The 12,135-nt window shown below is 43.5% G+C and overlaps 1 protein-coding gene across 1 annotated transcript in view; it reads right to left on the reverse strand.

Annotated features, from left to right (window-relative positions):
* The window catches only part of LOC145407060 (uncharacterized), a 175,733-nt gene that overhangs the window by 162,644 nt on the left and 954 nt on the right, over positions 1–12,135 (reverse strand). The window lies entirely within an intron of this gene.

Genomic DNA, 12,135 nt, shown 5'->3' on the forward strand with positions numbered 1-12,135 from the left:
GATAAAGTGTTGACTACCGGTATCTCATATAATTTACTGAATATTGTACTGAAAGTACAAATTCGTAAGTCACCTGTTCATAAAATGGGGACAACCTGTATAGTAATACTGTACAAGTCATGAAGAAGTGCTATGACAAGGATGTGGAAGAAGCTGCAAATGGAAAAATTTGAAAGGAACGAGAGAGTGTTTTTGATTGGTGATATGAATGATAAAGTAAGGAATGTGAAGGTGGATAGAGTAGTTGGTGAGTGGGGTGTGCCTGCTGAGAAAGAAGAGAATGGCAGTGCTTTTGTGGACATTTGTGCCAGGAGGGGGTTGGTGATAGCCAATACCCTTATCAGGCACAAAATGATCCACGGGTATACATGGCGAGTGATGAGAAGGGTGGGTGGTGAATTGAATGAATGGAAGGCAATAACTGATTATGTGTGCATGGATGAAAGGATGCGAAGATGTGTAATGGATGCAAGAGCATATAGAGGTTGAGGGAGTGGACGGTCAGAATCAATGTCTAAGTAAAATGGAGAAATAGAAGAAGGGAAGGACAAGAGGAAGGAGTAGGTGCAAGGAGAGTGGCAAGGAAACAAGAGGATGAGAAAAAGGCAAAATTTAAGAGAAATGTGGGGGAACGATTGGGTAAATATGAATTGGAGCAGATGGGGGACGTGGAAGGTGTGTACAAAATATTCACAGAAGAAATATGTGCAGCATGTGAGGTGGTGTGTGGGGTGAAGAGAAGATGAAAGAGGGTGTAAGGAACAGCATAGTGGAATGAAGAGGTGAGTGAGGTTGTGGCAGAAAAGAAGAAAGCATATAACGAATGGATGAGAAATAGGGGCATGGAAGAAGTCAAGACACGGAAGAAAGAGTTATATGCTGAAAGGAAGAGAGACGTGAAGTGATTAGTGAAAGAGTAAGAAGATAGTGGATGAGGAATTTTGAAGGAACTTGAGTGTAAAGTGGAGGGAATGTAAGAAAATGTTCTGGAAAGAGGTAAAGAGAGTTAGACAGGGTGTCAATGAAGTTAGTAGAGGAGTGAAAGATAAAAATGGTAGATTACTAGTGGAAATGGGAGATAAAGTGAGCAGGTGGAGAGAACACTTGAAGGAATTGTTGAACATAGAGAATGAAAGTAATGTGAGTATAAGCGGCTGGGAGAAGGAGGGAGGTGAGAAGACAGGATGAAAACAGTAGGATGGAAGTTGTGGAAGCAATGAAGAAGTCAAAATGGGGAAAGCCCCAGGAATTGATGGAGTGTGTGGTGAAATGCTGAAGCATGGGGGAGAGATAGTAGTAGAATGGATGTGGAAGATGTGCAGATTGGCCAGGGAGGAAGGTAGAGTCCCAGAGGATTGGAAGTCAGGTATAATTATTCCCTTGCACAAAGGGAAAGGGGAAAAAGAAGTGTGTGGTAATCATAGGGGGATTTGTCTTCTTAGTGTAATAGGAAAAGTATATGGTAAAGTAGGGAATGTGAAGGTGGATGGAGTAGTTGGTGAGTGGGATGTGCCTGCTGAGATAGATGAGAATGGCAATGCTTTAGTGGACATGTGTCCCGGGAGGGGGTTGGTGACAGCCAATACTGTACTCTCTTCAGGCACAAAATGATCCATAGGTATACGTGGCGAGTGATGAGAAGGGTGGGTGGTGAACTGAATGAATGGAAGGCAATGACTGATTATGTGTGTGTGGATGAAAGGATGAGAAGGTGTGTAATGGATTCAAGGATATATAGAAGGTGGGGGATTGGACTTTCTGACCACCACTTGGTGGTGGTCAGAATCACAATCCAAATGAAATGGAGAAATAGAAGAAGGGATGGACAGGAGGAAGCAGTTCATACAAGGAGGGTGGAATAGTTACAAGTGGATGGAAAAAAGGCTGAATATAAGAGAGAATTGGAGGAGCGACTGGGTAAAGAAGGATTGGAGTAGATGGAGGATGTGGAATGTGTGTGCATGATATTCACAGAATAAATATGTGCAGCATGTGATGTGGTGTTTGCGGTGAAGACAAGACAAAAAGGGGTGCAGGGAACAGCATGGTGGAATGAAGAGGTGAGTGAGGCTGTGGCACAAAAGAAGAAAGCATATAGTGAGTGGATGAGAAACTGGGGCGCGGAAGAAGTTGAGTGATGGAAGAAAGAGTTATATGCAGAGAGAAAGAGAGAGGTGAGAAGATTAGTGTGAGAGAAGAGGAAGAGAGTGGATGTGGAATTTGGAAGGAACTTGAGTATAAAGTGGAGGGAATGTAAAAAAAAAAAAAAAAAAAAAAAAAAAAAAAAAAAAGTTCTGGAAAGAGGTAAAAAGTCAGACAGGGTGCCAAAGAAGTTAGCTGGGGAGTGAAAGATAAAAATGGTAGATTACTAGTGGAGAAGGGAGAAAAAGTGACCAGATGGAGAGAACACTTTAAGGAACTGTTAAACACAGAGAATGAAAAAGATGCAAATATAAGTGGCTGGGGAATGGCTGGGAGAAGGAGGAATGTGAGATGAGAGGAAGAAATCAGTAGGATGGAAGTTGTGGAAGAAATGAAGAAAGTTAAAATGGGGAAAGCCCCAGCAACTGATGGAGTGTGTGGTGAAATGCGGAAGCATGGGGGAGAGATAGTAGTAGAATGGATGTGGAAGATCTGCAGATTGGCCTGGGAGGAAGGTATAGTCTCAGAGGATTGGAAGTCAGGTATAATTATTCCATTGCACAAAGGAAATGGGGAAAATGAGGTGTGTGGTAATCATAGGGGCATTTTTCTTCTTAGTGTAACAGGGAAAGTATATGGCAGGATACTTACTGACAGTGTTAGGGAAATACCAGAGGAATTAGCTGGAGAAGAACAGGGAGGTTCTAGGAGGGAAGAGGTTGTGTAGATCAGATATTCATTTAATGGAGAAGTTTCTAGAGAAGGGAAAGAAGTTGTATGCAGCCTTCATGGATTTGGAGAAAGCATATGACAGAGAGGATTGACAAGGATTGTGAAAAGTATTAAGAATATATGGAGTAGATGGGAAGTTGTTGAAGGCTGTGAAGAGTATGTATGAAGGTGCTAAGGCTGCAGTGCATGTGGACGGTGAACTGAGTGAATTTTTCTATTTCAAGGTTGGATTGAAACAAGGATGTGTCATGTCTCCATGGCTGTTCAATCTGTATATGGATGAGGTTTTAAAAGAGATACAAGGTAGGGCAGTGGATGCTGGAGTGGCCCTAGTGATACAGGGCAGTGTTTAGAAACTTCCTGTACTGTTGTTTGCAGATGATACTGTGTTGTTAAGTGAAGACGAAGGGGAGCTGCAAGGCTTGGTGGATGAGTTTGGGAGAGTGTGTAAGAAACGGAATCTAAATGCGAATGTGGGGAAGAGTAAAGTTATGGTCTTTGAGAGAATTAAAGTCAGTGAATGTACAGTGAAGTTGGATTAGGGGGAAATGGAAAATGTGAGCGGGTTTAAGTAATTGCGTAGTGTGAAGAGTAAGGATGGAAGTTTAGAGGGTGAAGTGCTTGAAACGGTACAACAGGGAAGAAAGGCTGCTGGTTTCTTGAAGGCAGTGATAAGAAACAGGGAAGTGAGCATGGAAGTGAAAAAGCTACAACATGACAGTACTGTGATACCAACTCTAACATATGGAAGTGAAGCTTGGACCATGATTGTGGGACAGAAGAGTGAGAGCAGTGGAAATGAGTTACTTGACAGAAGCATGTGGAGTCACATGGAGAGAGAGACTGACAAATGAGGAAATGAAGTAGCATTGTTGTGTGGATGTGGATGTGATAGGAAGCATTAGGAGAAACACAATGAGGTGGTTTGGCCATGTGGAGAGGATGGAGAGTGAGAGACTGATGAGGAGAGTGTATGTGAATGAGGTGGAAGGGGGGAGAGGGAAGGGAAGGCCAAGGATGAGATGGAGGAATGGAGTGGAGAGGTATATGAGGGAAGGGGGTGTGAGCTGGGAGCAGGGCAATGAAATGGCGGGGGACAGGGCGACATGGAGGCGATTTGTTTGTGGCCATCCCTTACGGGATTAAGGCATCTGGCAATAGATAGATAGATAGATAGATTTACTAAGGAAATTTAGAACTTGTTCCTTAAGCAGCAAATATTTACAATGATAATATGAACAACATTCTTAGTAAAATAACCAACAGTAGAGAGGAAATACTTGTACTGTTTATAAACCCAACAACATGCTTGCATGCACTGGCCTTGGTCACTTTCTGGTGGCTCTCCTTGCTCTTTGAGCTCTGGCAGCCTCCTATTCAGTTCCTTATCCCTGAGGTCACACACTATGATCTCATCCCAGGTCTTTTTTGGTCCACCTCTCGCAACCCTATCCCCGACATACACACTTCTAACTTTTCACACCCAACTGTCATCCTCCATCCTCTCAACAAGCCCAAACCAACTAAATCCACCCCTCCTCATTACAATACCAATACAGTTCATTCATGTCCTATCCTACCTCTCAAATCTTCAATCATAATTCTAGCCCGCTAGGCCTCACATTCAAGGACTAACTACAAGTCTATTTAGTCATTGTTATTTCTGTATGTCTGAGCCTAATGACTGTCCGCTTCTTTTACTGCCTAGGTCTTACTTCCACACAGCATTACATTCAAAACATATGCCACATAGAAAGATCCTTTAGCACAGAGGGAGAGCCCTTTCATTGTTAGGAGAGGCAACAGCTACCTTCACCCTTCCATCCCCATTTCCAGCACATAACATGTCCCCCAAATAACAGAACCCTTCCACACACTGAAGAGACTCTCCGACAAGATCAACCCTTCCACACCTGACAACCTCTACATTTTCTCCCTGACACACTGTACAAGAGAAATCTGCATTATTTTGCAAACTACCTCTAATACCACTAAATCTCTTATACACCTACTTATCACAAACACTAGGCAAGATGGATTAACTTCCCACACCCTTGTGGTAAACTGCCCATGGCCACACTCTCTCTGCTCTTTGACAGTACCACCACCAGCCCTATACTGTATATCATCGCATTTGTTTTATCCACATTTACTCTCAAACCATTGTGCCCCAATCCGTCTCTTCGTTTTCTAAATTTTGCATTCACCCCCTTTTCATTCTCTGCAGGCAACATCATGTCATCAGAATACAACATCTCCCATGGGAGTCAATTTCTGAAGTCCTGTGAGTGAGCTTCAAGCACCATGACAAACAATATGGGGCTCAGGATTGACCACTGATATACATCAACATTCACAGAAAACCTGTCACTCAAATCTCCACTCACTCACCTGTGTGCAACCACACTCCTCGATCCCAAGCTTTCTCATTACCCACTTCACCACATCCCAAGGGACTCTGTCAAAGGCCTTCTCCAAATTAACAAAGTACAGCTCCCCCTTCTAGACGTATATGTTTCCTGAAGCTGTCTGACGATGAATATGGCATCACTGGTTCCTTTGCCTGGCATAAACTCAAACTGCATCTCATCAATATTCCCTTCTTATGCCTTCTAGGACTCTCTCCACCACCTTCATTATCTGGTCCAAAAGTTTTCTGCCTCTACAACTTACTCTTACCAGAGCATCACTCTTCTCTTTACACACATTTACAATCACACTCTTAAGCTAATCATCTGGAACAACACTATCTATTTATCTATTGCCAGACATCTTATTCCCATAACAGGTGGCCACAAACAAATCGCCTTCATGTTGCCCTGTCCAACGCCACTTCACTGCCTTGCTCCCAACTCACACCCTCCTCTCTCATATACCTATCCTCTCCATCGCTCCATCTCATCCTCAGCCTCTCCCTCCCTCTCCCCTCCTCCACCTCACTTGTATACAGTACACTCTCTTCAATAGTCTCCTGCTCTCCACCCTCTCCATAAGGCCAAACTACCCCAAAGTACAGTATTTCTCCTAATGCTTTCTATCACATCCACATCCACACCACAAAACTCCTTCACTTCCTCATTTGTCACTGTCTCTCTGGGTAACTCCACATTCTCTTCTCAAATAACTCATTTCCACTGCTCTCACTCTCGACTTGTGTCCTTTCAACAAGGTCAAAGCTTCACTTCCATACACTAGAGATGGTATCACAACACTGTCATGCAACGACTTCTTAACTTCCAAGCTCACTTCCCTGATTCTTATTACTGCTTTTAAAGAATCAGCAACCTTTCTTCCCTGTTGTACCCTTTCAAGCACTCTGCCCTCTAAACTTCCATCCTTACGCATCACACAACCCAAGTGTGCTCACATTTTCCATTTCCTACTCATCCAGCCTCACTGTATATTCAGACATCATTTCTCTCAAAGACCATAACTTTAGTTACTCTTCACCTTTAGACTCCGTTTCTTACACACTCCCCCAAACTCATTCACCAAGCCTTGCAGTTCTCCTTCGTCTTCGTTCAACATACTCTGCCCTCCAAACTTCCATCCTTATGCATCGCATAACACAAGTACTTAAATGTGCTCACATTTTCCAGTTCCTCATCATCCAACCTCACTGTACATTCAGAGACTTCATTTTTCTCCAAGACCATAACTTTACTCTTCAACTTTAGATTCCGTTTCTTAAACACTCCCCCAAACTCAATCACCACGCCTTGCAGTTCTCCTTCGTCTTTGCTCAACAATACAGTATCATCTGCAAACACCAGTACAGAGAGTTTCCAAACACTCCAATCTCTCATTAGGGTCACTCCAACATCCACTGCCCTACTTTGCACCGTATCTCATTTATAACCCCATCTATATACAGACTGAACAACCATGGGGACATGACACAACCCTGTTTCAATCCAACCTTCAAATAGAAAAATTCACTCAGTTCACTATCCACCCGCACTTCAGCCTCAGCACCCTCGTACATACTCTTCACAGCCTTCAACAATTTCACATCTACTCCATATACTCTTAATACTTCCCACATTCCTTGTCTATCCACCCTGTTATATGCTTTCTCCAAATCCATTAAGGCTGCATACAACTTCTTTCCCTACTCTAAAAACTATTCCACAAAAGACCTAAGATTGAATATCTAATCTACACACCTCTTCCCTTTATGTATCCTACCATATACTTTTCCTATTACACTAAGAAGACAAATGCCCCTGTGATTGCCACACACTTCCTTTTCCCCTTTACCTTTGTACAGGGGAATAATTATATCTGCTTTGCAATCCTCCGGGACTCTACCTTCCTCCCAGGCCAATCTGCATGTCTTCCACATCCATTCTACTACTATTTCTTCCCCATGCCTCACCATTCAACACACACTCTATCAATTCCTGGGGTTTTCCCCATTTTGACTTTCTTCATTGCTTCCACAACTTCCATCCTACTGAACTCACGAGGGGCAGAAAGGCAGGAACTGAGGTGTGGGCTTCTACTCGCCGGCAAGTAGTACAGTACAGCGCTGCCATATCGCACCCAACAGTTGCTTTTGAGCACAGAGGAAGCCACACACAGCAAACTGACATCTGTCTATAAGGTTCACTTCTGTTTGCCCAGGCAAGGGTTAGTACATGACGGCAACAGTGGATGGCCAGTAGATCACCGCCTCAGGCAGTGTATGACTCATGCGACCCGCCAGATGACTTTGACCATTCGGTAGGGAAGCGGACAGGTGCACATGATGGGGGGTTTCTGCACTAATACCGGAGGCCGGGGGACTCATATCATTCGGTGTAGGGCCAGACAGGCAGTTTTACCGTACATTTACTCATGGGTTGTGATCTGTGTTACATGTGTGGTGGCCACCGGTATCCCACAGCCAGGAACTACACTCACCTCCTCTATTGAAAAATAACCATAGAATTTTCTCAAGGATATGCTCAAAGTCTTTCCTGGGCAAAATTCCATAGGATATCTTTACCTAACATTACCAAACCTAACCTTTCATTACAGGGCTGCTTGGCTAAGGTGGCTGACAGTGGTACTGAAATAAATACCCATACTGAATGGAAGTGTATTGTACAGTACTGTTCTGTACATACTGTACACACATACAGTACTGTATTGTGTACAGTACAGTACTGTAGTACTATCAGAGCCATTAGTACTGAAATTACTGTACTGATACTCTTATTGTCATCACAGCATGTCAAGGAATCTCTTTGTGTGTGTGGTGCATGTGTGTCTCCTGGTGGAGGCACAATCTTCAAACTCTGAAAGAGAGGTGGATGGGCACTGTCACCGAACATGTACTCATGGGTTGTGGTCTGTGTTACACGCGCGGTGGCCACCTGCACCCCCCAGCAAGGAACCACGCTTGCCTCGTCCTTTCAAAAATAACCAGAGGATTTTCTAAAAAAATATGCTCAATATGTTTCCCAGGCAAAATCACACAGGTTAACTGTATTTTACCTTACCAAACCTAACCTATCCCAATACAGCTCCTTGGCAAAGGTGGGTGACTGTGGCATTGAAAATACCCATACGAATAGAAGTGTACTGTACATACACACATACAGTACTGTACTGTGTACAGTACAGTACTGTAGTACTATCATATGCATTGGTACAGAAGTTACTATACTGTACTGACATTGTACTCAGCATGGGAAGGTCTCTCTCTCTCTCTCTCTCTCTCTCTCTCTCTCTTAAATCTCTTTGTGTGTGGTGCGACTGCCTTCCAGAGGCCGTGCGATTTTCAACCTTTGATATAGAGACGGACAGGTGCTGTCACCAAATATGTACTCGTGGGTGGTCTCTGTTCGATGGTGGTGGCAGTTTGGCAAGACAGTCCTGTGACTGCGCAACTTTCGACGTTCGGTGGAGAGGTGGATGGGTGCTGTCAAGTGAACATGTACTGTACTCGTGGCTTGTGGTCTGTGTTACATATGCAGTGGCAGTGAGAAAAGAGCTAGCCCGGTGGCCATGTGATACTAGACGTTGGGTGGGGATGCGTACGGACATTTTAACACCATTTGTGGGTAATAATCGTATTGCTCGGGTGCTGGAGGTTCATTGGGAGTGATCGAACAAGCGCGCGACTTTGATCATTCAGTACAGGGGTGGACCGACACTTTAGCTCTGATTATGGGTTACGGGCTTCTACCTGCTCACGGCTCGAGATCAGCGGCCACAATGCCAAATGTTTGGACATGTCACCTGGCCAGCTGAAGTTCTTGGGCACTTTTACATCCAGATAATAGCAAGTAAATTTGAATTATTTTTTAATAGAGCCAAGGCCCAGCATCCAGATAATGAACATGTCAGGACAATGAACGTCCGGATAATTGAGGGATCACTGTATTATGACTGGGTTAAGGTTTGGCAATGTGGTGGTACGTTGGCTTAAAGCAAAATATGTAATTTCTAGTGATTTTTGGTCAGATTATCTTTTTTTTTTCTTTATTCATACCTGGTAAAAATGGAGGCTACCATAATGATCCTTGGTATTGGCATTTGTTTAGTTAGCATTTCAGAAATGGTTAATTTCTGTGGGATGCTTATAAGAGGAAAATTTCTTATAATTACAGATAATGTAATGATGGCCTATGGATTTTTCCCCAGCATGAGTTTTGTGTGTTAGGTAAAAAAAAATTATTCTAGTTTCTACTCTCCCTCCACACTCAACATGACCCCCATGTAATGAAATTCCTCCATGCAATCCAAGTATGGCATTACTATACTGTTGACATCAAAAGTAATTGTGATAATACGAGTAAATCTATCTATCTATAGCCTGACGCCCTAATCCTGCAATGGGTGGCTCCAGACAAAACGTCTCCAAGTTGCTCTGTCACCCACCATTTGACTACCCTCCCCCCAACTCACTCCCCCCTCCCTCATATACCTCGCAACTCCATCCCTCCACCTCATCCTCGGTCTACCCCTCCCTCTCCCTCCCTCCACCTCACCTGCATACACCCTCTTAGTCAGTCTTTCATTCTCCATTCTCTCCACATGTCTAAACCACCTCAGTGTATTTCTCCTAATCTTCTCAGCCACATTCACATCCACACCACAACGTTCTTTCACTTCTTCATTCGTCAACCTGTCCCTCCACGTCACTCCACATGCTCCTCTCAAGTAGCTCATTTCCACTGCTCTCACTCTTGACTTGTTCCCCTCTTGCAAGGTCCATGCCTTGCTTCCGTAAGTCAGAGTAGGGATCACAATACTATCATGCAGTGACTTTTTAACTTCCATACTCACCTCCCTATTTCTCATCACTGCTTTCAGTGAATCAACAACCTTCCTTCCCATGCACTTCATCCCCCAAGGTTCCATCCTTACTCATCACACTACCCAAGTACTTGAATGCACTCACATTCCCCATATCCTCACCACCCAACCTCACTGTGCATTCTGTGACTTCATTCCTCTCAAACACCATAACTTTACTCTTGTTTACCTTAACCTTCAGATTCCTCTTCCTACACACTGTCCCAAAATCATTTACCAAACCTTGCAACTCCCATTAATCTTCACTCAACAATACTGTATCATCAACAAACAACAACACCGGAATCTTCCAAATCTCACCCTCATTCGTTAGAGCCAGCCCCACATCCACTGCCCTACCTTGCACCTCCTTTACAACACTATCCATGTATATATACATTAAACAGCCATGGAGCCATCACACAACCCTGTTTCAGTCCCACACTGAGATCAAAGAACTCACTCAGCTCACAATCCACTCACACCGTAGCCCTAGCTCCTTTGTACATACTCTTCACAACACTCGACAATTTCCCATCCACTCCATATATTCTCAATACCTTCCACATACCTTGTCTATCAATTCTGTCATAAGCTTTCTCCAAGTCCATGAAGGCAGCATACACTTTCTTTCCCTTCTCTAGATACTTCTCCACTAAACATCTTAGAACAAATATCTGATCTACACGCCCTTTTCCCTTCCTAAATCCCCCTTGTTCTTCTCCAACTAGCTCCTCTGTTATATGCCTAACCCTATAAATGAGTCTTCTAGGTGGTGGCGACCATCATCCACTCACTTGATGTAGTGCTGCCTACTTCTTCCTTAGCCTGTATCATACTTTTTCTGTGCCTGCCCTCCTCTCTTCATATTTCTCCCATCTTTCCTGTCATTTCTTATTGTTTTTCTTTCCTTTACAGGTGGCTTTACATTGAGTGACAAGCCAAATGGTTTCCTGTAAGCCAAGAAACCATTTACAACGCTGGGTGGTAACCATATAACCAAACCATACGTGCCCCCGTGTCAGCAAGTGGGTTGGTGGAGGGTTAGTGCCCCTCCCCGTAAAACAAATAACTCAAGAGTCAAATGGCCACCCCTTACGGGATTATGGCGTCTCGCAATAGATAGATAGATAGATAGATTCTACCATATATTTTTCCAGTCACACTAAGAAAGCAAATACAGTACCTCTATGGTTATCACATACTTCTCTCTCCCTTTTTCCTTTGTATAAAGGAACAATTATACCTGATTTCCAGTCCTCCGGAACCCTTCCCTCTTCCCAAGCCAATCTACATAACTTCCACATCCACTCCACTACAATCTCACCCCCATACCTCAGCATTTCCCCACACACTCCATCATTTCCTGAGGCCTTTCCCATCTTGATCTTCTTCAATGCTTCCACTATTTTGGCCCTACTGATCTCTTCCTCCCTCCTCTCATCTCTCCTTCTCCCAGCCATTCCCCAACCACTTATACTTCCACTGCTCTCACTCTCTACATACAACAAATCCTCAAAGTGCTCCTTCCATTTCCTCAATTTCTCTCTCTTCTCCACCAACAATTATTCCTATCTTTCACTCCCCTACTGTTTCCTCTTTCACACTGTCTTACTTTCTTTACCTCCTTCCAAGACAATTTCTTACTCTCCCTCCATTTCACACTCATATTCCTCCCAAATTCTTCATCCACTTTCTTCTTACTCTCCTTCACCAATCTCTTCACCTCCCTTCTCCTGATCACATATACCGGTAACTCAATAATAATAAACGATAATAAAATGCACCACATAACTAAAGTAGATATTCAGATGAAGGCAACAAATAATTCATTCATTCATTCATTGCCAGATGCCATAACAAATAAGATACAGAAAATAAATGGCAAAATGTATGGTTTAATTTCCTTTGTTGTCCCGTCTGTCAGTTATTTTGGTGTGCTCTATAACAGTATGTCCCCAACGTGGAAGAAGT

The sequence above is a fragment of the Coenobita brevimanus genome, chromosome 72 (assembly GCF_032717465.1).
Source record: "Coenobita brevimanus isolate Jiangsu-jjx chromosome 72, ASM3271746v2, whole genome shotgun sequence".
Lineage (NCBI taxonomy): Eukaryota > Metazoa > Arthropoda > Malacostraca > Decapoda > Coenobitidae > Coenobita > Coenobita brevimanus.